At 38.7% G+C, this 27769-nt stretch overlaps 1 long non-coding RNA gene across 1 annotated transcript in view; it reads left to right on the plus strand.

Moving 5' to 3' along the window:
- Nucleotides 1-208: 208 nt before the first annotated feature.
- Nucleotides 209-27769, plus strand: part of LOC118015153 — a 40370-nt gene continuing 12809 nt past the window's right edge. The window contains exons 1-3 of the long non-coding RNA XR_004680543.1: nucleotides 209-625; nucleotides 3289-3327; nucleotides 22670-22786. This is a non-coding gene — a long non-coding RNA (uncharacterized LOC118015153). The remainder of the gene's footprint in view (nucleotides 626-3288; nucleotides 3328-22669; nucleotides 22787-27769) is intronic.

Genomic DNA, 27769 nt, shown 5'->3' on the forward strand with positions numbered 1-27769 from the left:
AACTTTTATTTGTTTCATAATGGGTTCCTAGAACTAGTAATCACACTCAACCCATCCTGTCTAGCAGAAACTTGTTTAAAATGAATTCTGGTTTAATGGTTTTTGCATGTTACTCTGAAATGCAGGCCTAGCTTTACTCTTCATTTCTCTTGCAGCTCAGTCTTTTGTTTACAAATGTAGATAGATCTGTATTATACTAAAAACCAGAAATGGATTAGTGAGGTATCCTGGATAATGCAATAAATGAATCTGTTGTTTAAAATGAAAAGAATTTTCTGGTTTAGCTTTGAAGAAGAGTACAGAAAATCATGCCATTAGCAATAATTTACTCATTTGTATATTTTATACAGATTTAATAAGTCTTTGCTTTCAACTTGGCTTTTATATGGAGATTATAAAGTGCTTTGTCAGTTTTACAAATATAACTTGAAGGCTTAAACTTGGCTAATACATCACATTGCTGTTTCCCCTTCTTCCTATTTTCACTGGTAGAAGCAAGAGCTGAACACACAGGAGCTGGTGCCTTAAGGGAGTAGAGGTCATGAAAAGTCGATGACATGGAGGGCCAAGGAGAAGGTAGATCTCAAGCCCTAAAATCATCACATGTGCAACATCTCTAGGCCAGGTGAGTCCTGTAGGTTCCTACAGAAGTTAAGAATCTCCAGCAAAGCAGTATCCTAAAACTGAGGGGTAGCTGTTGGGGGAGGATGGGACAACCCTCTGGAGCCTTGCTAGAAACACCTCAAAAAAAAAAAAAAAAAAAAAAAGGAGAAAACGCAGAGAGAGCACCAAGAAACTCTGGAATGAGGAGAAAGGGAATAGGTCAGATGCAGCATCTGAGAAACTCTCGCCCTTAGAGAAGAAAAGTAAGAGTTAGGCCAGCACCTGCAGAGTGGCTAGCTGTGTTCCCAAAGGACTTCAGACTCATCTACATCCACTCATTTTGCAGCATTCACAAACCCCTTCACCATCACCAAGGCAAAGTCTGGGAAGGTAACCTGTAACCATCTTATATAGGTAATCATCAGGCTAATCTTTATACCTCTAATTCACTCTTGACACTCATTTTGTCCAGACCTCAACTGCATGAAGACTCTTTGGTTGGCATTAAGAGGAACTTGAGAGAGAGAGATGATATGGCATGAGATGTTGCCGATTTCATTGAAATACTGCAAATAGAATTTATTTCCAAAATGATATCTTGGATGCTGCCATTTATAAAACCAATTCAAGAATTTCTTCCAAGGTTGCTCATTCCACAAATATTTACTGAGCATCTACTATGTGTGAATGCTAAGGAAACACAACGGAGAAAAATTCCTTGACCTCATGGAGCTTGCATTCTTGTCACCCTGTCACCTGTCAGTCCTTTCTTCCATTCCCCAAGACAGTGAATCCAAACCCATTTAACCTCTGCCACTTTCTGTCTCCCCATCTTTGCCTCACATCCTTCACTCACAGTAGATACTTCATATACCACTTCACAAAGAGAACAGAGGATGGCAGCCCAGTTTTCTCCCCACCTCCCTCTAGCGGGGAACCCGGCCACACTCTCTTTCTGACTCAGGAAACCGGGCATCATTTCTGAATTTCCCCAGGGCTTTGGAAGCCATGGAGTCATGAACATGCCTGTGTCCGCTATGGGCTTTGTCCACAAAATCGAGGGTGCCCGGTATTTCCTTCATTTTTCTTCATTTGCTGACAGATTCCAAAGCTTTAGCGTGCCCTCAAAGCATCCACTGCATTTTACTAACTCATTTTGATAACTTTAAAGAAGATGGCACCCACTCTTCGGATATAGAATTGCTTCTTAGAACAGATCATGTATTAGTTGTTAGCTAGTAAGTAATATATCAAAAAGGTGATGGGATTGTAAGTGCTGGTGTCATAAAGAAAGAGAGAAGTGTCTTTTTTTCCCCTGAGTCACAGAAATGCCGATATTTAAGAGCTCAGTGAAAATAAACCCTTAGTGAATACTAGCTAACCTGATAAAGAGTGATGAAGTCAAAAGATGATGGGCTTTGGAACAGATAGTCTTTGGTTTGAGTTCCAGCAGTGTTGCTTAGTAGCCATGTGACTTTGTAAAAGCGATCTAGTATCTGTAAAGACAACTGTTATCACTTGTAAAATAAAGATAAAAATCCAGCCTTATCAGGGTTATAGTAAGGAATAGATGAGATAACATAACGTCTCCAGCCCCACACTTGGGTGAAATGGCAGCCGATTCGATATTAAGGGCCAGTTTTCTTTAGAATCCCTGGGCCCCTCCCGTGCCTCTCCTGCACCATCTCATCTCATTTGTTTTGTCCATAGCTCTGTAATTGCAATGCAGTTGATGGCTGGAGGTTTCCAGAAGAGCTGACCAAATACCAGTGTTCCCAAAGAGTGAATCCGCTTAGAGATGTTATTTGAGTAATTTTTTGTCATTGTGTTAAGAATTGTATCTTGTCTATTTGACGCAAGTTTGAGTAATAGAAACCTAATGAGCCTTTTCTTATCAGAAAACTATGTCTACCTCAAAACAAAATGTATTTGTGAAGAGTCAATTACTTTTATGCTTTCTTGGGCAAACTTTGAGGCGATTGGTAACAGGAATTATAATTAGAGCATTGAAAGTATTGTTCTATTTTCTGCCCACTGAAATCCTGCTACTTTATTAGTAAGACATAGGCCTGAGCAGATCCGCTGATGGAGAAACTTGTGCCTTCAGATTAATTTAGATACATATAGGTACATGCTTTTGATTAATGTTGGAGTTCTTATCCTCTGGATGACCTTGTTAATTCATTTGGTGGAGTCTAACCTGTCTTCCTCAGTGAGGAGAAATAGGATCATTTCCAAGGGATACAGTAGAGACCAGAGTCCCATATTTGTTTTAATCTCTGGTGATATACTATATTGCGACCAAGAAAACTCAACTGAGAAAATCTTTATTTCCTAGAGTTGGCTTGATATTTACCAACCTAATGCTGATTTAATATGGGAGTAAGATGAAAGTGAGGAAGGGAAAAATATTCTCAGGGGAAGCTAAAAAAGAAAACAAAACAAAATTCAGTTTGATATTTGGCCATTAGCTACTGTTAATGAATCTATTCAATTGATGAGGTGTCACTGTTTCATTATCTACATTACTGTAAGATAGAATTGGGGGGAGGTGTGTCTTTATCCCCCTTATTTCAGAGGTTACTATTTCTCCCAACAATTTATATTCATTCAGTCTTAGAGAAAGGTTGATATGAAATGATAATGGCAATGATAATCCTTAAACCCATGTCTTGCTTTTCCTAGGATTTATCTATTCTGTCCAAGAAGAGAATAAGGAATGAGGTAAATATATTCACATATTAATTCAAATTTAAAACTTTTTTTTGAGTGTTTACTGTCAGGCACTGAATTAGGTACTGTATATGAAGAGGTAAATAAGTCATTTTTTTCTGTTCTTGTGGATCTCAGAGTTTAATAGGAGAAACAGACCATTTGTCCCAGCAATCAGTGCACTTAGAGGTGTTTTAGGTCAGATTCCCTAAAAGCACAACCTGACATGGAGGTTTGTGTATGAGTGATTAGCTGATGGAGTGTTTCCAAGAGTGAAGGAAGCAGATCTGGGCAGGGGAAGAAGCTAAGCAGAGATGTGAATTCAGCTGAGTCTTGCCTCACCTGATCTCCAGGGGAGCTATAGGGCATGAAGACCACAGACTGGTCCCACTTTGAGTCTAGAGGCTGGGCCTGTGTACCCTTCAAGCATCTAGTCATTTGATGAGGGCTCTCCTTGTGGTCATTTCTGGACTCCTAGTGGTCAAAGAGAATCCTCTGGAGAAAGATCACTATGGGCCACCAGCAGCCAAGACTCCTAGCAACTGAGAGATAAGCACACTGGCTTGGTGGTGGCCTGGTTCAGACACTATCTGCCACTGGAAACAAAAATGAGTATAACGTGGCTTTTCACCCAGGTAAGTCAGAGTCCCACTGTGTAGACTGGCATTAAACAAACTACAGTGCAGTGTGACTAGTATAACCAGAAGAGTTTGTACAAGATGGCAGGCATAAGACAGCGATGATCTGATTATACGTTCACTGGCACTTAACCTCATTACACAAAACACTGGTGGCATTTTTAAAAATTGTTCTATATTTCTGGTGGTAAAGAGTATGGGCATGGAAGTCTCTTCAGAGAAGATGCTAATTAAGGTAGATTCATAAGGAATAGGCTTTGTAAATGGGATACTGGTGAATGGGGAATGATTACAACTGCAATGTCTAATCCATGACCCTGAATTAAATCTCAGTGAGAACTCTTTTTCAACCCTATTGCCATTCAGTCCTATAAAGGTATAATTAAGCATGTATATGTAGATAATAATATATAATATATATTTTACTATATTATAACTATATGGTGAGTAATAATTATAGGTTACATTGTTGTATTACATTGTATATTTCAAAAATTATAAACATATTATAAGGTATAAATATTCTATATAAATAAATATATAAATAATAGTTAATATAATCGAAATAACAATATAAATATTATAAACATATTATATTTTATTAATATATAATATACATAATTGATTATATTTATATTACATTATATTATATTGAGACTTTAAGAAAGGAATAAGGTTGGATTTTAAGGAAGAAGGACACTTGTAACACAATGATAAGAGCCTTTCTATTATAGTAAGCACATGGTGATAGTATTCTCTTTTGGAACTAAGAAGGAAGCTACCAATATGAGTCAAGATTTGTTGAAAGATACAGATATACTTTTAATAATGGAGTTGGCCTGTCAAGTTAAATGATTGAGGTATGTTTTCATAAGAAGCTTTTCCAAAGGTAGTCTACAATATCCAGTGATATTTTCATTTAGTGATACCATTGTTTTATTTAATACATCTTGGATGTAATGTGGGCTGTAGGCTTGTAGAACCTCCAGGGAAAATAGGCCCAACCCAGAACTGGGAACATCCCTAATGGGTTCCAGGTTTTCATTTCTTGTGATGTACTTCTCCAGAATTGGTCATATTAAATAAAATGATGTTTCAGTGTACTTACCTAATGCTCTAGCCACGCAAATATCCATGTTTTAAGAACACAGTAGAATGAAGTGAGATTTCTTTGTCTGTGTGGCTCAGTATCAGTTTCTGCAGTCTTCTTATTCACTTCAAATCCTGGAATATAATGCTTGGCTTGGAGGTTGACAAACTGGCAGGTCATTTATTTGTGTTCATTATTTATTACTTGAGCTTTTCATATTTCATCTCCTTTTTTAATGGTCATCCCAATATTTTCCCAGAATTGTCTTTTAATTTGAAAATGTACATTTCACTTAAAAACAAAAGGAGAAAAGAAACCTTCTGTGACCTCCATAATTACCTTCTACATTTGCTTATTTTTCTTTTCATGTGAACATATTAAAAAATTGCTTGGATATCTGATGTTCTATTCAAGGAAGAAAGTTACATTGTTTAAGTATTGTGTTCATTCCTCCATGTTTGATGGCTTGAGTGGTAGAAGACCATGGAGAGGAGAAATTTCTTATGAGGAGAAATGTGAGGGAAGAGAATAAAGGAAACACAAATACAGGTACACTGAAACATACACACACACCACCACCACCACCACCCATGGGTAAATGACTCTAGGACAAAATGGCCTGATTTAAGTGCTATTTGAAACTTGGCATCAATATGACTTCTACTTTTACAAAAGCTTCTGGAAAAAGCTATATTAGGAAATATTGGCAATTTATGTCTGATTTTTGTTACTCTAACTTCTTTCCTGAGACAAGGGACAACATGTGGTTGTATTAAACTATAACAAGGACAGACACACACAGATGAAAATCCATCCTTTTATTTGCACAATTCTGTCCTTTTATTTGCATACTTCCCATAGGGGTAAGTGACCAGTTTGAATTTGGGAAGTTATGCCTTTTACTAGGAGAAAACAGGCATGTGAAGGTGCTTTCATTTCTCTTGGTTAGTAAGGTCATCCTATATCGGTTATCCGTGGTTGGTTTAGTCCTGTAGGGATGCAGAGCAGCTCTTTTTGCTCTATTTTCCTTTAGCTATTGCCTCCTCTCTCACTCAGTCCATGTGGTTTAGGTGAGACAGCACTCCCCTTCCCACCCCGTCACCCATCCCAGACCCCTGAGGAGGTCCAATACCCAGGTCAACAAACATAGCACTCACTCTCATTGCCAGGATGGGCGCAAGATCTAAAGCTGGGCCAAACCACTCATATTCCTGTCCTTGCAACCAGACTACTCAATGCTTTTTTAGGAGGATAAAGGGGATTTCTCTTTTCTCTTGGTTTTAATTCTTAAGTAATTATAAACCAGACAGCCAAATAAAAAGACACTTTCTTACTCTCATTCTATTATTAAAATAACAATGTGTTAGGAGCCATGCTCACTGCATTTGTTTCATCATCTTATATAATTTCCTCTGGGGTAGGTACTTCTATTATCCCCATCTATGTATGAGAAGCTAAAACTTAAACATACTGTTTTTTGAAGGTCACATGCTAATAAATAAATGATAGTTAGGCCTGAACCTATTTAGTCTGACCTGAAACTCATGCTCTTAACCTCTGCATATTATCTGTAGGCATTCTTCTGAGCAGAAGGAAAGCCTACATTTAACATTTTTGCAAACATCAAATCAAAACATATATTTGGAACAGAGGAATGAAGGAGAAGTAGGAGAGAGTATGCCCTAGAGAATCACAGACTCAGAGGGACCGTAAGTCTCTCAGTGGCTAGAGATCAAGATTGGAGCATCTTGAATAGTGGTAGGACAGAGATGGGTACCACTCAAGTAAGCTGAGTCCTGGCTAAGTACTTACCAAGCTAAATCTATAACTCGAGGTTACACACTTGAGGCATCACATCACCTTCAGTGTGAGCGCCATATTCTAGACTATTCCAAAGTTTGCTAGAGCTAGGTAATAAGTTTGGCTTGCTACCCTGTTGTATCATGTTTGTTTACTAATGAATTCATTTGTTTATTCAGTCATTCATTCCTTTGATTTTTATTGAGCATCTGCTAAGTGTCAGGTATTAGATGGCTAGGATATATCAAGGTATCTGCCCAAAAGGAACTCCTAATATAGAACAGGAGATGGATGAGTTAAAAAACAAATTATAATGAAGCAATGAATGTTCAATAGTTTTAGTAGGAAGAAAAAAGAAGGAAAATAAATTATAATAGAGTAGATTTGGTGACCTGTACTGGACCATACCGTTGAGCCAGGAAAGATGCCTCTAATATTTACTCTTATTAATTTTATTTATTTAATTATGGATAAATTTAATTCTAGAAATGTTCCCAGATGCCTTTCCCTGCCGGGGAACACAACAGTTTTATAAATGGCAACCTTCCCCTCGTGAGCTGGAAGCCATCTAAATTCTTCAGTGCCTCTGCTAGCAGCTACATTTAAAGAATTTTATGCTGAAGTATTTTGATGTAATTGGGAAAAATAGGATGAATCAGATCCATTCAGATTCTAGTTCAACTTAACTGCTTACTAAGTGTATGATATTGTATAAATTATTTAACAACTCTGAGCCCATTTTTTAAAACTGTAACATGGGGATGCATATGTAAAGTGTAAATGAATGTATAAATATGAAGTGCATCTCATGTTAGTATTCACTTGCTCAACAAATTTTAGTTTTCTTCCCTTCCATGGTTTCCTAGTTTCTGTTTTCTCATTTATCATATTGGGATAACAGTACTTATTTGTAGGACTGATCAATCAATGAAAGTATGTATATCAAAAAATGGTTGGCACATAGTAGATGCTCAATAAATGTCAAATCCCCTTCCCTTTTCTCTTACATTCTTGAAAAATGGGCAAAAGGAACTTCTCTGGTAAATTCTAAGAAGAAAAAAATCCTACATATCTGAATAATTACATTCTTCACTCAGAGTCCATTACAGTTCTCCACTTTGCCTGGAAAGACACAATAAAAACAAAGACAAAGTAGGAAGCAGATTACAAAGACATACAATGTATAAGCGAACTAGTTAAAACTTTCAGTAAGATTTTCTCTCTCTCTATATATATATTTTTTTCCAATGGTTTGATAATTAATATTCTAATGTTATAAAAATAAAAGCAATGCTTTCAAATCATAGTACAAATCAAAAACAGTTGCCTTATTTGTACTATGGAAAAGGTGATTTAGAAATAACATTTTTATTCATTTGTCACATATATTTTGTAATATGGGGCCCAAACCTTAAAACTGGTGGTTGATAGTCTGGTTATATAAAAGCCTTCTCCCTGCTGAAAAGTAGTTTTCTACTCTAAATCCATTCTATTTTCATTTATGCTGGAATGATGAATAATGCAGTGTTAAATTGCCTTTTTTCTGATTTAATACTAGCACAGGAACTCTTCTCTAGAATAATATCAATTAAAATTCTCTGTGGCAGATGTGGGTTGTGGACCTGGTCAAAAGGCATAAACTCCCAACCTACCTTGTGATTGTTTTAGTAGAGGATTTCCAGGCATTACTTCGAATGAACTCAGCCATGCATTGCAGGTAATGAGGGAGACACAATTTCATACCCAGCTTCTTAACTCCTTAGCAGCTGTTGAAGGTAGCTTTATTTTTCATTTGGTGGACTGCAATATCCCCTCAGATTAGGGAGAAGGAAGCCCTTTGTATTTTATAAGCACAGCTCTGTCAGGAGTGAGTAATAATAGCATGGACTCTGCTTTTTATAGTCAATTTTATTTCTATTTTAAGGAACAAGTTCTTCATCACATTTGGAAGCAGAAGCAGAATGGCTCTTGGTAAAAGTTAAAGCATGGACAATATCAGCAGAGATAATTGAAATCTATACATTTAAATCTAATTCTATTTGATTTCTTTCCAAATAAGTATTAAGTCCCTACTATATACAAAAGAGTATGTTCAATGCATATATGTTGATTTAACTTTGTCAATATCCATTATCCAGGTTGGTCCACCAATATTGAATATACTCTCCCAGTTTTCTGCAATTCAACTAGTCATGAATAACTTTGATTTCCTTCTTGTCTTCTTATTATTACCCATAAAGTTTTAGAGCCATCTTACATTCTTAGAATATATTTACCTAAGGAAAAGCTAATTTCATGAGGGAAATCTCCTATTAAGATTCCAAGAGTACCTCAAAGAAGCCAAAAAGGACTTTTTTTCTGAAAGACCTAGGCTTTCTTTCCTATCAATGATCTAAAACTGACTAGTGTAACAGGTATATTGCAATATGTCTTCCAATGGTCCCTGCCTCCTGGCAATTACCCCCTCATTTGATCTCTTCCCATTGAATGTGGGTTCACCCTTTGACTTGCTTCTAACCATTAGAATAAGGAAAAGGTGATGGGATATCACTTCTGTAATTGGGTTATATAAAATTATGACTTCCGTCTTCCTAGCAGATTCTCTCTATTGCCTTCTCAATTTGCATACTGCCATATTAGGAAGGTGCATGTGGCAAGGAACTAAGAAACATTTCTAGCCAATAGCCAGCAGGAAACAGGCCCTCAGCCCAGTAACTGCTGGAAAACTGAATTTTTCCAACAAGCCTGTGTGTATGGAAGCCGATCCTCTCCTAGTCAAGTCTTCAGATGAGACCACAGCCCTGGCCAACACCTTGATTAAAATCATATTCCTTGAAGCACTAGTCACAATAGTCAAGATGTGGAAACAACCCAAATGTCCATTGACAGATGAATGGGTAAATAATATGTAGTATATATATATACATTGGAATATTATTCAGCCTTAAAAATAAGAAAATCTTGCAATATGGAACAACACAGATGAACCTAGAGGATTTTATGCTAAGTGAAATGAGCCAGTCATAGAAGGACAAATACTTTATAATTCTACTTATATGAGATATCTAAAATAGCTAAGGCCATGGAAGCAAAGAGTAGAAAGATGATTGCTAAGGGTTTAGGGAAGGGGGAAATGGGGAGTTGTTCAATGGGTATAAGGTTTCTGTTATGCATGATGAATAAATTCTAGAGATTTGCTGTACAACATCATGTCTGTAGTAAACAATACTGTACTGTACTCTCAAAAATTCATTAAAAGGGTAGATCTCATGTTAGATGTTCTTACTACAAAAAAAAAAAACAACAACAACAGAGTATATTGTCAAGGGAATTACTCTGAGAGTAAATGGAACTTAATACTGCTGGGGAACAGTGGGAAATTCAATAGAACAAGTATCTCAGTCATTTTGCCCAGGGGCTGAGGTAGCTCAGTGACTTTCTGCGCACTCCCCAGTTATTCATTGATTAAGCGCTGCTGGAAGAAGGGAGGAGGCATTAATTCTTCCAGAACTTCCAGACTTTCCCACATATGAACAGAAGGGGTCTCGTAGTCGGAGGAAAAAACCTCCCGCAACGAGACAAAGGTGCTGGCAGTTGGAAGTTGACTAAGCATGTATGGGTGTAGTTAAGTGCTGGAGGATATAGGCAGGTATCAAAGGTATCTGGCTTATTTTATACACAACTCTCATGACTCTTACTCCATCTTACAAAAGAGGAAATGGAGCAAGGAGGGGCGGAATCCTTGCCAAGTCCCACAGCCTTTCTGGATTAAAGCTGGGATTGAAAACCCAGTGAGACTATGAAATAAAATTTATCGTATAGGATCGTTGTGAGGGTTAACTAGACATAAATGTACCTAGTAAGTAGTGAGCACACAGAAGTTAATAGGTATCCCATAATTGTCATACTCTCCTACGCCTGGAGTTTTCCAGCAAGAGACGGGACAACATGGCATATAAAGGACCTGGGGTTGGGCCCTATGTCCTAATCTCAGCAGTACCAACAAATAACAATGATCTAGAACACTGCAATAAATCTACTCGTTTTTGTGTGTGTGGTAAACAGAAAGAGACCGAAAAAGTTACTGTTCTTCCTCTGTAAATACAATTTTGATGATAGAAGAAAATAGTAACCTTACTTAGAAATCTCAAAATTAACAAAATATTAAGTCACCCAAATTCTTTTATGTGACTATTAATATTTTTGTACTCTCTCTTTTATTCTCTTTCACACATACACACACACACACCTCCTTTTCCTGGTTGTTATCATAGTTTATGTATATTGCCATATGCAGTATTTTAATACAAGTTAGAATGATGTAAGAAAGCATCTGCCTCTATACACCTTTGCCAATCCAGTGTGTAAGCAAGTTTTTAAAACCTTTTCTGTCTGACTGATGAAAAGGGTACTTCACTATAATTTCTCTTACTTGTAAGGTTGAATATCTTTGCATATGTTTAAGAGTTTTGCTATTTTCTTTCTTTAAAAATATGTATTTTCCATTGAGGAAGGCAGAATTCTAAGATGAGGACTCAGATCACCTGACAATTTGATTTCAACCTTGTGAAGCCTTGAACAGAGAACCCGGCTTCACCACGTGAGACTTCTGATCAACACAGCTATGAGAGAACAAATGATGTTTTATGCTGCTAAGTTTGTGTTAATTTATTACACAGCAATAGAAAAGTAGTGTATCCATGTTTCTACATAACTTCCATATTTATTCTTCATATCATTGCAGAATATGCCGTCAGTGACACCTGATATAATTAACTGTTTCTTTACAGTTGAACATTTAGGTCACTTTTAATTTTTTGCTGTTATAAATACTGCAGTGATAAATAGGTTCACACACATAGCTTTACCCATTTTTTTTATCATTTAATGTTTATTTTATCTGCTTTTATATCGAACAGATAATATATTACTGGTTTCAAAATTCAAATATACAAAATGATAAAAACTGAAGAATTTTCTTCTCTCTTCCATGCCTTGGCTATTCACTTTTCTAAGCTCCAAACGAGCCAAGTATTAACTTATTTTGAATACTTCTAGAGATATTTTATGCCTAAATGATAGCATACAATGTCCACTGTTCTGTACCTTGCTTTTTCACTAAACAATATATTTTGAAGATTGGTGTATATCAGCACCTAAAAAATAACCTCTCTGTACCAAATAGCATTCTGTTATATAAATGTACCATCATTTATTTAACATCTTTGTTATTTAACCATAAATACACAATAATTTATTCTGTTGTATAAATGTACCATCATTTATTGATTGATGAACATGTAGGGTTTTTTGGAATTTTGTTCCTGGTCATCACACGAGATAATATGGAATAATTCCCATGAGGACAACCAGAAAAGCTAGCTAAATGTTATATATATATATATAGCTGAAGTAGTAGAGGGTTAAACAGAGAGAAGGAATTACTTGGTGAGGAGTTGAGGGGAGTGGAAACCCAAGGAATGTGAGCCCAACCTCTGAGGGTGTTTTAGACCTGGGCAAGAAAAATGTTGAGGACTTTGTGACAACCTCATGGGACCACAAGGAGTTATGGACACTCCAAGGTGACCCCTCAACTTTAGGCTGGGACTCCAAAGGGATAAACCCCAAAAATGAATGAATCCTAAGTGGCAAGCCCTCACAGGGACTGATCACCACCTCTTAATTCCTGAAATTGGAATGAGATGATTCAAGATTGCTAATAGCTCTTGGTGGAAGCAAAGGTACATCTCTGTGGAATGTAACCACAATCGGCTTCACATTATTTTTAGAAACAATTTTACAAATAGAAAGCCCAGCCACCAAAACCAACCAACCAAGCAACAGGCACATTAAGGAGTCCTGACAACCTGAAGAAAAATTAATAGAAACAAAAGGAAATAAACACAGATCCACAGGGGTCCCAGGAATTCAGAGACTAACTTGAAACTCCTTGTTGTTACTATGCCCAAGGCAATAAAGGAAGAGAAAACATTTTCAGTGGAGGATTGGAAACAATAGTTTGCAATCTTTGCTCTTACAAATAGGGTAGCAGTGACTATACTTGCTCAAGTATTTTTGTAGAAGGAATATGTAGATGTGCTATTTCTGTGTCAAAAATATTTGCAATTGTAATTTTGATAGCTACTGATGAATTGTTCTCCCTAGAAGTGCTACCAATTTACATTCTTACCAGAAGTGTAGGAAAATGGCTGTTTCCCTACATTCTTTTTTTTTTTTTTTTAAGATTTTATTTATTTTTTAGAGAGCGAGCAAGAGAGAAACAGCATGAGAGGGGAGAGGGTCAGAGGGAGAAGCAGGCTCCCCGCTGAGCCGGGAGCCCGATGTGGGACTCGATCCCAGGACCCTGGGATCATGACCTGAGCCGAAGGCAGACACTTAACCATCTGAGCCACCCAGGCGCCCATGTTTCCCTACATTCTTGACAACCCATGTATTAACAAGTGTTTAAAGTATTTTCTAATATGTTGGGGGGGGTGGTATCTCACTGTAAGTTTTATTTGCATTTATCTTCTAAAACATTTGAACATAATTATATATGTTTAAGGGCTATTATTTTTTCTCTAAATACCCCATTAATTTTTCTATTGGATTGTTGATCTTTTTCTTAATGTTTATGGGAGTTTTTTATATATTAGGGAAATTGGTCCTTGTTTTCTAAGATATAAATTGCAAAATCTTTTTCTCATTTTGCCCTTGAGAATTTTGACTTTGGTTACTGTGGATTTTTCTTTGTCCCAATTTTTTATTGTCAAATTTTCACATTTTTTTGTTTCATTACTTCTGGTTTTTATGTCATGTTTAGGAAGACCTTTGCCCCTTAAAGATTATGTATAAAAAATCACTATAATGTTTTCTTGCACTTTTATGGTTTCATTTTTAAATTATTGATCCAACTAGACTTTTCTTTTAGTGGCCATCTAGTTATTTGTATCATTTATTAAATAATCCTTCTATTCCTCACTAATTTGAAATGCCACCTTTATCATATACTTAATGCCTGTGTACATCTGGGACCATTTTTTTGAGTTGTTTTCTGTTTCCTGGGTCTTTCTATTCATCTACCTGTGATATACTTTGCGAATTATTTGGCTTTATACAATATGTTAACATCTATTAAAGGTTGTCCCTTCTCAGTATTCTTCTTTTTTAGAATTGCCCTGGATATCCTTATTTATTCTTTTGTATTGGCTTTGGAATTTGCTCTTTGTTTCCCAAATAAACCTGTTGGTATATTTAGTAAAATGACACTACACTTATAGAGTGATTTAGAAAGAATTGACATCAATTCTTTCCATCCAGGATCATGGTATGCCTTGTCATTTGGTCAGGTCTTCATTTTGTCTCTCAGAAGAATCTTACAGTTTTCTGTGGTGGCTAAATGGGGTGTCTCTCGATTGGATGGGGACCCTAAAATGTGGGGTGACAATTGGGTAGAAGCCGTGTCATGGATGGTGAAGTAATTCACCCAAGGTAGAACAAAGGGGATAAAAGTGTATTGAAAACACCCCAAGGGAGCTGCGGGCAGGACAGAGAGGCTGTTTGCCATGAGGAGGTGGGTGGGGGCTGCTTTTAAAGGGGGAAGATGAGGATGTATGGTGACATAAGGAATCTTCCCTTTTTTGGGAACTGTGCCTACTTGTAAGTAGCCCATTGGTTATTTGGGGTCTATGGATATTTTGAGGTGGGTCTTCCAGGGGCCTGTGTGTTTTCAGTCAGGTGGCCCTTTCTGCATTCCATTGCTCAAGGCTTTCTCCTAAACATGGCCTCTCTATTTTCTTTCTCTAGATCTTAAACACTAATGGTAAGTTTGTTTTTGTTTTTGTCCCATTGTGGTTGGAGACTTTTTTCTTTATACCTACAAACTAGTTTTGAATCTACCTGAAGGGCTACTAATTTGAAGATTTGAAATGTGTGCCCTGTCTTCTTAGCAAATTTGCTTATTCTTTGTAATATAAAAAATTACCAAAAAAAAAAAACCTACAAAAAATTTAAAAAAACTTCTTCAGTTGATTCTCTTTGATTTTTCAAATATATAGTAAATAATAAATATTGCTTCTTTTTAATTTTTACACCTTTAATTTTTTTCTTTTGCCTAATTATATTGGATTATACCTACAGAATTAAAGTTAAATAGCAGTGCTGATCATTATTTATTTATACTGGGTAAATGACAAAAATGGGGCTATTGGTTCAAGTAAAATACATCTTTTATTATTTTGGTAAGTGAGAAAGTTACCCTATGGTTTTAATTTACATTAATTCTATTACTAGCAAGTTTTAACATTTTTTTTCTTTTCATTTAACTTTTTCTTTTGGACCTCCAATACTGGGCTTGAGTTGATCATATTGCTTAGTTCATGGAACATTTTCATCTATGGACCATATGGGCTCCCTCTTATTTTAAAATTATTTATTCCCAGTTTTCACTATTATCATTATTAGTCCATATTCCTAACCCCTTCCCATTATAGATTACCATCATCATGTATTTAAAGTGGGTTGCTTTGTTTTGGGTTGTATATGTTATTGCAAAATATCTTTTGCTTTGTGTACATGTATTATTCATGTACATAAATGGTCTTGTATCATGTGTCTCAATAAGTACTATTGCTATGTGAAAATCTGATTTGAAGCTTGTACTGCCATACTAAATTTCCTGGGATGTGTGCATCATATTTTATCTATTCATGCTCCAATAGATGGATGCTCAGATTGCCTCTGACTCCCTGCCAAATTCTTTAGCTGCTCCAATGTTATGTGAGAATTTCTTTGGGGTATTCACTCAGGATCTTGGGTTATATGTATATAAAGTCAGTTATGCCAGTTAGCTCTTCAGAGTGGCAGCTCCAGTCTGTATTCCTATGAACAGAGCATGAGAGCTCTTAGACCCCCCACACTCCCCCAATATCTGTATGAAAGATTTCCTATATGCTTGTCCCTTGCGTTTTAATTTCTCCTGTCTATTGATTGTTCATATGTTTTTTCTACATATTCATTTTAATATAGCATACATATTCTTTATAAAACAGATATACCAATTTCACCTTATTGCTAGGTAGGTTTCTCAATATATTATTTATGTTTGAAAGATTTGTGATGTTCCTTCAGGCATTACGATTTTGCGATTTAAAAGACATGTAAAAAAATCATTTCTATCAGGAGTTTCTACTTTTTGTAAGAGGGATTTACTTTTAATTTTCCCACAAGCTGCTTGTCTAAATACAACAGAGAAGTAGTTGAGAATTCTAAAAAAAAAAAACTAGGATAGGGATGAGGAGAGGCCAGGAAGTCAATGTAGGCATAGCAATCATTTTAGAAATATATTTACTCACTCATTTAATAAACAACTACTAAACTTATTATGAGCTAAGCACTGTAATAAACGTTGATGATACAGAGATGAGTAAGACAGTCACCTCCCTTAAAAAACACATGTCCAGTGGAGGAGAGAGGCATGTAAAAACAGATGAATTGCAAGTATAACTACAGAAACATTAGCAAAGCCCTGGGGACACAGGTTTCTTCCATTATGTGACCCAGGTTTTCCAGTGTTAAATTAATGTGTTTATTATATTGATGACACATTTTCAGAGTCATATTAAGGGAGAGAAAAATAAAAGAGAGATGAATCCATTGATTGTTGGATTTAGTCAAAAAATATTTACCAAATGACTTGTTCTGTCAGGGTCACAAAAGTGAGCAAATGTTAAATGATAACCTTCAAAAGACAAAAAAATTATTGTCTGATTTTAAAGCTCCCAGGAGCAGTCATTCACTGTGATTCGTATAGCATGATGAGCCAGAATATTTAACATATTCCTTAGTCATCCATGTTGCATGTCGGACATCATAACGTGTGTATACTTGGGAGTAAGCACTTCAGTTTCATTGGTTGTGGCTATGTAATGCTAATTCCATCTTGTTTTACTAAGGATGAGCAAAGGTATATTCAAAAGAAGACATGTTTCCATAAGGCAGGTGATTCTGCTTGCACGGATGGTGACCTGACCTCTTCAGGATGTCCTCAGGCAGAGATGTAATGCATAAAGTCAATCCTCTTCAGTGATTTTCCAGTACTACCCCAGGTGGAGGGACGTCTTCCATGTGAGGGAGCTGGGTGCTTGCAGATTTAATAGTATGTGATGGCAGAGGTTGGTTGTGAAAAGTGTGTAAAGAATTGTAAAAGCTAGAGGTGATAGAGATTTTTAAATTAGATATAGTCATTTTATTTCTAAGCTGATAATGAGGTCCTTTAAAGCCCAGAGGTTCTAGGAAGAGCAATTTTGGACTCTTCTTTCGTTAAATCCCCTTGAGGAAATGTGTTGGACCCTGAGGTTGCCTCCCATCATCCATTCCCTAATTATGGAGCAGCCGAAGGTTTAGATGTGACTGACTCCATCGGTAAATCAACTGCAATAATCCCATCCTCCTTCCCATGTTGCCTGATTCACTGGCAGCCAGAGAAGCCTTCATGGAAGAGGGGAATCAAGTTAGACTTTGAAGACAGAGTAGAATTTTGATAAGTGGAGAGCAAATTACAGGCAAAAGTGAAGAAACAAGAATATGCAAGGTTTGTTCAGGGATGGGGAGCAAACCTTTTTTAACTAGAGCAAAATGTTATACTGTCTTTATCTCCCAGAGCTACCCAGGTGATTAAACTGGGAGTTCTTCCATTTAGTAAGCAATTATTGAATGGTGAGTAGTGTGGAACTAAGTAATAGACAGGCTTCAAAGGAAGTTGCCTCAAGCTTGGGAAACCCCACAGCAAAGGTAAACCCATTGATTTTAGAGCCAAAAAGACCTAAGATGTAATCTAACACAATCCATTCATTTTCAAGTCACAGAAACAGACGCCAAGATAGCTTAAGTGAACGGAAGCAGCAAAGTATGCAGGAAAAAGAACAAGTTGTTAGAGTCAGTTAAACTCTTTTACTTTCATTTCCATCAGCAGAAAGGTGACAGTAATAGCACAAGAAGCTGTCACTGCTGTCCAGGGACACAGCATATGCAAAGCACCAGGCACAAAATAGATACTAAGTAAATATTCCCTTTCATTTTCTTTCTTCCCTTTATTGATAACAACATAGAAATTCTATGGCAGAGTTAGGAATAACTCTACTTGACTCCCAGGACAGCTCCCTCCTGCACAGTACAGCAGTCCACTGTTAGAATCTCATGGGAAGGAACCACAAAGGCCTCCAACTTTCTCCAAAGAGGAGGAGCTATCTTCAAAAACTCTTATCTAGTTTTCTTATGCATGCACCAATCTCATTCTCTTCTCTAAACATGTGAAAGCCTTGATTCTGAATCCCCACTCCTGTAGGAATGTTCTTCTTCCTCCTTTCCATCTATCCAAATCCTCTCATTCACTCATTTATTCATTCAGACATTCAGTCTGCATGGAGTCAGAGAGTCATCAAACCTTTACTGAGTACTTATTGTGTGGCAGGCACTGGGATGGGAGTTGAGATTATGGCACCAAAGAGAATAGTCCTTCCTTCAGGGAGTCTAGCAGGGCAGTCTAGTTTAAACACAGATATGCTCACACCAGGAAAGTTAAGGGATGATGTTATAGAGGTATGGGCATGATATCTTGGGAACATTAGACAGGAAAGACGAGGTGTGCCTGAAAGGTCTCTGCCATTATTCTTACTGCAACTACACACCCATCATATTCTTCTCTACCTCCCATTATACATGGAGATGGCCACACACAACAACTGAGCCCGTAAGTACATATACTGCTTACTATCAGTGCAGTGATATCAACATGTAGATAGGTATAGGGTGTGTATCTAGCCAGAAAGGACCAGGGCAGTCCAATCAAGGTACGTCAGGTTTATCTAGAAAAGCAGTGGGTCATGCCCAGGGCTAGAGGATGGATAATTCCATCACTAATAAACTTTAGTAAGGGCTTCCTACAGTGTTTCTAAATCTTGGTTGCACATTGGAATTATCTGGGGAGCATTTGAAAAATAGAGATGCCTAAACCCTACCTTAGGCTTATAGAAGCAGGATCTTTTGAGATGAAGCCCAGGCATATGGGTTTTTAAGTGACATGTGGTTGATTCTGATGATTAATTAGCAGGGGTTGGAAGCACTGGTCTGTTTTGTGCCAGACATTTGCAGAGCACTGAGAATACACGAGCAGTCCTACTCATGCCTTAGAAGATAAGTCTCTATCCTAGAAAGACTGAGTCAGGTGGGAGAGACAGGCAAGCAAAGATGAACAATCAACCAGATAAGTTCTCAGATACAAAGTGATGTTGGGGAACTAAGATGAGAAGGACCAACATACTTCCGGGAAGCAGGGAAAGCTTCCTAAGTAATGTTGCATTTGAGACGAGATATAAAGGATGAGCAGGAGTCTCCCAAATGAAGGAGGTGTCGAAGGAGATCCCAGGTGCAGGACAGAGCCTCTAGCTCCCATAGGGCTTAGCCAGTAGGTCAGGTGATCTGCAGGGAAGTTGGAGGGAGAAGGATTAGGGAACTTCTATCCTGGGACTGGGCTCTTAGGTGTGTTTGAGCTGGAGACAGTGATGTGCTGGATTGCATCACTGATTTATAGCTGTTTCATAAACCATTTTTATTTCTTTCAACCCGACCTTGTACCTAGAAGACAGTCAAAAACAGAACTTGCAATGGGAATGTGTGAGAAGGGCAACAATTCCCTCAAATTTGAAGTCAAAGGGAGGCTTTCCTTGGTAACCTACGGAATTCAATTGAGTGATCATAGGAGGGGGAAGGGCAGGAAGGGGGGGTTCATGCTGCAAGGGAAAGGCATGGTGATGGGAGCAAGGTCTGCACATTCTAGGACCTTCAGGGTCCGTGTGGCTGGGGCAAAGCACTGGGGGAAAGGCAGTGGCCAGGGATAAGGTCGGGGAGGAAGGTGTGCTCCATCCAGGCTTTTGAAAGGCTTCTGATGCTCTGCTGCAGTATAGACTTCATCTCGTTGGCATTGGCAAATCCTGGTTATTTTATGCAGAGCAGTGACAGGGTCATCTTTCCTTTTCTGAAAGGTCATTCTGAGCATATGTATATTTTCTTTCTCCAACAGAATTGTAAGCTTGCTGTCAACAGGGATCATATCTTGAATTTTTTTTTTTTTTTTTTTTGGTATCACCAACAGTGCTTAGCAGAGCAAGAGCAAGGGATACATGTTGAGATGTCAATAGTTAATGGATTCATTAATTATTTGAGCAGCACAAACCCATACTCAAGTTAATGTTATAATACAGGTATCACATCCCATGTGGTACCTGATACTTAGAGATCTCAGGCAATCTTAAGCTATGCTTCTTAATGTAACATGCACACAAATCACCTGAGGATCTTGTTAAATGAGGATTCTGATTTCTTATGTCTTTGGTGGGGCCTGAGATCTTGCATTTCCAACAAGCTTCCAGATGCTGCTGCTGCTGCTGATTTAGATTCCTGCACTTTGAGTGGTGGGTATCTTGAGATGTGGCCCCCTTATTTGGAAAGGTTCCAGTGGCGGGGTCATCTGTGAATTGTGGAATGTTCTACAGGGATTATGGAAGTAGAGAGGCTTCATCTTGAGAGGCTAAGACTCCAGACAGCTTCCTGGGGACTGGTTTGGAGGGCAACCACATATCTTTGAGGCCCTTTGGGTAGATATTGATGTTATTTGCCTTTAAAGAAGCCTCTGGTGCTGTGGCCAGTTTCTTCCCTGCACTACTAGAATTGAATTCCAAAGAAAATCCATTAGTAACAGTAGAATTGCTAATAGAACAGCAGATTAAGTCAGAGGGCTCTAAAAACAGCGTGCTATCAGCGTGTCATTTGTTTAGGTCTATGTAGAATAGAGTTTTTCTCAGGAATTTTCAAGTTTGAAATTTGATTATGGGCCACTTTGTAATTTCTTGATATTTTCCTCTTTTCTCCTCTGTGAAAACAATACTCATGGCCAGGTGATGGCAAGCTGGAAGTCCCTCAGGCCTCGCTAGCTGGTAGGCATAAAGATGGCCACATTGGGTAGGCTGAGGTCTGGCAGCTTGCTGCCACTCATCACTATGAACAGGGTCTCAGTCTTCATTTTGAGGTTTCCTTGACCTTTCTTCTGACTCTCAGAGATGCCCCAGGCCACATCTTCCTCCATCCCAATGTTAGTATGCACTGTTGCCTGCGCTTGCATCTTTCAGCCATGGACCCACCATGGCTGCTCCATCTCAGACAGCTCCTCATGACACTGCCAGTCTCCTTTGTCTCCACTCTATGCATGGCTATGGCCATTGCTCACTTGGACCAAAGCTGGGAGTTAGTCCAGGGTAGCAGCAAACAGACTTATCTTTGGAGACAGAATGCCACATATCAGCTGTGTGATTGTGCACGTTCTCTAACCACTCTAAACCTTAGATTTCTTACCTATAAAATGTGGTTAACTGCAGTTCTCTAATCTCAAGATTGTTGAGATAATAAGGTAATCGGCCTAAGCTCCTAACTCTATTCCTGGCTAAGTAAACATTGACCATTATCCTCACTGCTTTTCTCTATCACTGTGGTTCTGGCCTGGGCAAGCTTCATTGTTCTTTCAGCACAGCTGAGACCAGTTAAGTTTTCATGACATGGCCGATGGCTCTGGGATAAGAAAAGGCTATTAAATCAGGGGGAAATACAACTGTTATTTGACGTGGAGACACTTAGGCATGAGAGACCCAAGTGCATTCTCTTGGGGTCCCTCTCAGGGGCCTCCTGGCATGCCTCCAGGGCTATCTTTCTATGTCAGAAGACATTTGTCCTGCAAGAGAATGTTTTTGAACTTATCTAGACTCCTTTGAGTCCAGGCTCAGAGATGAGTTTTGTCATCCTGGGCTCCATTTAGTTTTCCAGCATCAACTCCTTCTTGAGGTTACTGACATTAAGGAACCTTCACTCCCTAGAAAGAGAGCCTTTATCCTACTCTGGGATGTCACCTTACCTTGGAACAAAGGCCAAAGCCTCTTTCCCCTTCCCAGTCTTGCCCCAGGGTTCACTCTCTTTCCTCAATGCAGAGGAAAATTGAACTCTTGACTCAACTCATACTTAATTTCTATTCAGGCCCCCATGAGAGATAATCTCTTATAATAACAATAATAATAATAGCAACAAAAATAATTTTTCTCTTGTTTTCCTTGCCCCACTGCCTCTAAAATGATCTTTCTTAAACATGCGTCTTATTATTCCACTTTCTGCTTAAAGCCATTGTGCCTTCCCTGGAACTTAGGTGACAAAATCTATGTTAGCATAAGCAGCTCTTTATATGTGCTGGTCTTTTGTCCTGAGATGTTCTTTGTTCCTTTGTTTTCTCAGAGAATGCCTATTCTGCCATCATGGCCCGCCTCAAATCTGACTTCCTCTGTGGATTCTTCTTGGAACCTGGCTGCGTCCCCTATCCCAGATGTCAGCCAGGATCTCTCCTCCAGGCCTCCTTGACACTCTACACCTTATTCCATCACATGACAACGTATATAATAATTCACTTCCAGCTCCGCCTCCCTTCTGTCAAAGGGAGCTCCGTGAGATAGTCTCTAGTCACAGGAGTGGCAGTGAATGAACTAATGCTTACCTTACATTTTGTTTCCTCTCTCTTCTGACCCTTACTAGAGGTCTGTGAGACAAGTAGGACACATATTTACTGTGATCTCTGCTTTATATATGAGAAAAGGAGTTTCCAACAGGTAGGTGACTAGTTCCTGGTCACCTCGTCAGCTGAGTGAGGGGAGGGGGAAGTAAACCCAGACTGAGTTCTTTGCACTGTCATTCCAATGCCCCTTTTCACTACTTCTGATTGCTTCCATTTTGACAGAAACTAAACCCTGGTAGGAAAAGGGTCTCAAGGAAGACAAGGCATGGGGCCAAGGAAGACTGAGGGAGATGGTGACCTGCTGAGGAGCCAGAGCAGCAGAATCCCTGGGACTCACAGGTAAGGCTGTTGAGTGTGATGAGAACCATGGGGTGTCCACTTGGCTGACTTTAGGACTTGGAGGAAGATGCTCTTTGATGAAGACTAGGTAGATGGGAATGGAGATATAAAGAAGCACCATGAAAATGAGTTTTATGCAAAATCAGATCACAGTCAAAATCCGGTCTCAGGCACCACCTCACAGAGGGTCGTTTCTTTCCAGCAGCCCTCTGGATGGCTCTAAGTGATTAATTTTATGAAAGTCTTGAACTGCTGCTAAGAGCCCTGTTTAAACCTGAAAGCAAAACAAACAAACATGAAGCCCTACAGAGCCGAGAATAAGCTCCAAGAGAGTGAGAGCATTGGAAATAGTTACTGGGATGAAGAAGGGGATCACGGTGTACCTTGTTTCCAACCCCACCAGCATTGTCAACTCACCCACCTGCAAGTCCTGTGGGCAGTCTGAGCTTGGCTGGGGGGACTAGGGGGCGTTGCAGGGAAGATGCCAGGATGGGAGGGCTCAGAGCTATTTCAGACTCAAGGCTAACATTCACGGAGACCTTGAGTTACATCATGAAAACTGTCTGGACTTTAGGCCCCCTTATGCCAAATGCGGTTTCCAGAAAAAGGATCCGCCACATATTTGGAAGCCCATCAACCAAAAGTCGTCTCGTCACTTTCGTGTATGAGATCTTTTCATTTGTGAAGAGTATATTATTTTGCTTAATTATGGGCTTAGAGGAGATGGCATAGAGCAGCGGAAAAAGCATGAGCTGGGAGTCAGAGCGACCTGGGTCTGAATCATGGCCCTGCCATCCGCCAGCTGTGGGGCCCTGGCCTGGTGGGCGTCAGTCTCCTTGTACATGAATAATAATAATTATTATAATAAAATATAATATAAATATAAAAATAAAATATAATTAAAAAAATCACCATCATCATCATCATCATCATCATCATCTTGTAATAATGACCTATATTATAGGGCAGTTGTTAGGACTGGATTGTTAATGCATGTCAAGAATCTTGTCTTATTCTGCTATTTAGATATTTAATAATCAGTAACTAGTATTAATAAAATGTCTGACCTATAACAGTCACATTTGGTAAATGAGGTTTCATGTTCACTCCAGAAATATATAGAGAGTGGTATGTTATATATAATCTTCTTTTGCTGATAAAATATACTGTTTATACTGTTTATATTAAATTTCCATTTCCCAGTGGAATTTACTGTTATTTCATATCAAAACACCTCCCCATGCTCACCTTTCCTTCTTAGATGAAGCCTCATTGATGTCCCACACGTGCTGATTTTCAGCACCTAGACAATTGGTTGTTTTTAAATACTTATAGTTTATTTATAACCATCTATGTCATGATTAATTATGCGTTTCTTAAGGAAGAGTGCATCTGGAAAGGAGATAGGGTTATCTCTATCAGTCACTCACTGCCCAAGACTTGAGCTTCACCTCCAGTATGGGGATAATATTTAACCCATGTATCTTACAAAGGTGTTTTTTTTCCCCCCTGAAAAAAAAAAAATCAGGTAAGATCATAAGTGGGAAAGAATTTTTTACATTATAACAGATGTGTAAATTCGAGCTGTGATATGGTTTTTGCTGTAGATCCTTTTGCAGCAGATAGGAAACTTCTTTGTGCTCTGGCCACCTGCCTGGGAGTCACCTTGCGGTTACTTAGAGCCTCTTGGCACCACTGGATGTTAGGAGATTGAGCAACTTTCTTGAGTAATTGTCTCCTCTGACTCACGTTCCTTGCAGTCCCCATAGTGACCTGTGTACTACCCAGGATGAGCAAGGAATTTCTTCTCTGGAGTTGTTTAAGGAATAGCCCCAAACTTTCAGTGTAGTCTTGTTTTATACAACTTCTAGTACTACCTGCCTCAGTGGCCACAGAACAAATCTGTACAGCTGTTGGATTCAGGTTTGCTGAAACAGATTTTGAATACATACTGTGGGAAGGACATAGAATCTCCACCCTAATGAGATTCTTTTCATGGATACCCATCTCTCCTTAAGGCCCAGTTGGGGTGGAAGAGCATAGTTAATACATAGCATGAGTACCAACAAATCATCAAGGGATAACTTTCAGGTGTACTTGACCATCTTTCCTTACTTTCTCTGGTTTCTGGTCTCTTTCTCCCTCCCTCCCTCCTTCCCTTCCTTCCTCCCTTCCTCTTTCTCTTTTTAAATCCCTTACCTTCCCTACTTCCCTTTTACTACACTCTTTCCCAATCAGTAGACCCACCATGGCATTCCCAGGTATAAGTCATTACCTTTGTTAGATGTACTTAGAGTGCAACAGTTGTAGACATCTAGTCCAGGTCCGAGATTGGAATCCCTTGCTCTGTATTATAATTACCTGAGGGCTAAAAGATATGATGTCTGGGCTCCAGTTGAGTTGATATAACAGGGAAGAGATGGGGGAGGTGGATCCTGGGCCTGATACTTTAAAAAGCTTCCAAAAAGATTCTAATGTGCATTCAGCTTACACTGGTTGAAGATATTTGGAGAGTGAAGATATGACAAAACTATTCTAAAAATAAACTAAAATAAGATTTATGGCTCAAAGAGCTGCAATCATGTGGTTTGGCCACACTTGCTTGTTTTCTGTCCATCAAATAACAAGTATTTTTTGAGAATCACAGAAAGAGTGGTTGGTTATGCCCAGGCAGAGCTTCTAGGTGAGTTTCAAAGATAAGGCATGTGCTGTACTAAACACTTTTATATACATTATGTCATTCAACCTTCTCAACAAAGCTAGGGGGTCTTTTTATCCCTCCCAGTTTACAAATGAAGAAACAGAGGCACCAAGGGATTGCTTAAAGAGCTCAAGATTTGACCACTAGTTAGAAGTAGAGCCAAGAGGTATGAATATAGACATTTAGCAGTCTTCCTTTTAATTATCATGTGATACCTCCTCTCTACATTGACAGATAAGATGAAAACACAGGCATTTGCTGGAGCAGTGGTTCTCAACCTTGGCTGCATATTAGAATCACTAGGAGAGCTTTATAAAAATGTCCTTCACTCAGGTCACACCTTGGACCAATTAAACCCCCCAGTCTCAAGAATGGGACCCAGACATCAATATTTTTTAAAGTGTCACAGGTGACAAAATTGAAAACTACTGAGTTAGAGGAAAGAGAGCAATACAAATGAGAGACATGAGGATAAGCTTCCTAGGTAATACTTCACCTGAACTTGGCATGAGAGAGAATAAAGCCCTCCCCTTGCTAAAGACGCCCATTTCCTAATCTCAGGGACCTCTAAATATGTTACCTTAAATGACAATGGGGAAGTAAGGGTGTGGATATGTTAAGGTTGTTAATTAGCTGATCTTAAAATGCGGAGTTAGCTTGGAATATTCAGGTGGACCCAGTGTAATCACATGGGTCCTTAATTGTGGAAGAAACAGGCAGAGGATGGAGAACCAGAGAAATGGTAGCATGAAAAGGACTTGGCCTGATTTAGCTGGCTTTGAAGATGGAGAACAGACTTAAGGAATGCAGGTGGCCTTGAGCTGGAAAAGATAAGGAAACAGGTGCTACCCCAGAGCATCCACAATGAACACAGCCTTGCCAACATCTTGTGTTTAGTCTGGTGAAACTCATTCTGGGCTTCTGACCTCCAAAACTGCAAGAAAATGAACTCATATTGTTTAAACCCCTGTTCATGGTAATTCGTTTCAGCAGCAATAAGAAATTAGTATAGTGCCTTAAAAAGGAAGGGTTTAGAGAAATGTGTGGTGTGAAAAATACCCATTTAGCTGCAGATTTGATTTTCTATGTATAAGTATCTATGTACTACACACTTCACATCTCTGCCCTATGCAGTGCCTCTACAATGATAGGCATCTACAGCCTGCAATTGAGCCAGAATTCAAACCCAAACCTTTTAGACTCTAGAATCAGTGCTCATTCCCGTTATCATACTGTGTACTTTTCCTCAAGACTATTTGGCATGCTGGTGGTTTTTCTGATCTCTGCTTTGAGCAAAAGCAAGGAAACGTAATGTCAGAGGAGACTTTATAGCACAGAGAAAACAGATTCTCATTCAAGCCACTTAGAGGAACAAACCACCTCTAATTACTTGGATGTTTAAGGAAGATTGATCTGATAGTTGTGTGCAAGAAGGATGGAAGTAAATGAAGGTGGGGGAAGACAGATCAGTCAAGAAATCCCACAACAACGTAGGCTCCTGAGGGTTTGAATTCTGAATGGCGGGGTAATGGTGGCATTAGAAGTTGAGAGGAGAGAAGAATCCAGGAAACCTGGAGAAGAAAATCAAACCAAGGGAAATCATGCTATTTGAGAAGGGCAAAGGAAAGACAGAGTCAAAGACAAGCTGTGGCAGGCTTAAAGGGTGGTTGGCAGTGCCCCTGACAGAACTGAAGGTGCTAGAAAACAACAAATTTGGGCAGTGGGATGGGATAGAGCAATGGCATAGAATAAAGAATTTGATTGGCATTTGTTCCTGGGAGGGAGACTCTAATCCTTGGACTATCCCAAGTGATATAGAATATTGTTTTTATGCTAATGAAATGGCTCAAGGTAGGCCCCTGGATAATTTTAGTGTGGAGTCTGGTCACAAGAAAGACCAACCATGGGGTGCCTGTGTGGCTCAGTTGGTTAAGTGTCTGCCTTCAGCTCAGGTCGTGATCTCAGGGTCCTGCATCGGGCTCTCTGGCTCAGCAGAGTCTGCTTCTCCCTCTCCCTCTCCCTCTGTGTTCTCTCTCTCGCAAACAAATAAATAAAAATATTGAAAGGAAGGAAGGAAGGAAAGAAGAAAGAAAGAAAAGAAAGAAAGAAAGAAAGAAAGAAAGAAAGAAAGAAAGAAAGAAAGAAAGAAAGGAAGGAAGGAAGGAAGGAAGGAAGGAAGGAAGGAAAGAAAGAGAGAGAAAGAAAGAAAGAAAAGAAAGAAAGAGAGAAAGAAAGAAAGAAAGAAAGAAAGAAAGAAAGAAAGAAAGAAAGAAAGAAAGAAA

Source organism: Mirounga leonina, unplaced genomic scaffold (assembly GCF_011800145.1).
Source record: "Mirounga leonina isolate KUSES-001 unplaced genomic scaffold, KU_Mleo_1.0 Mir_165, whole genome shotgun sequence".
In the NCBI taxonomy this organism is placed as follows: Eukaryota; Metazoa; Chordata; class Mammalia; order Carnivora; family Phocidae; genus Mirounga; species Mirounga leonina.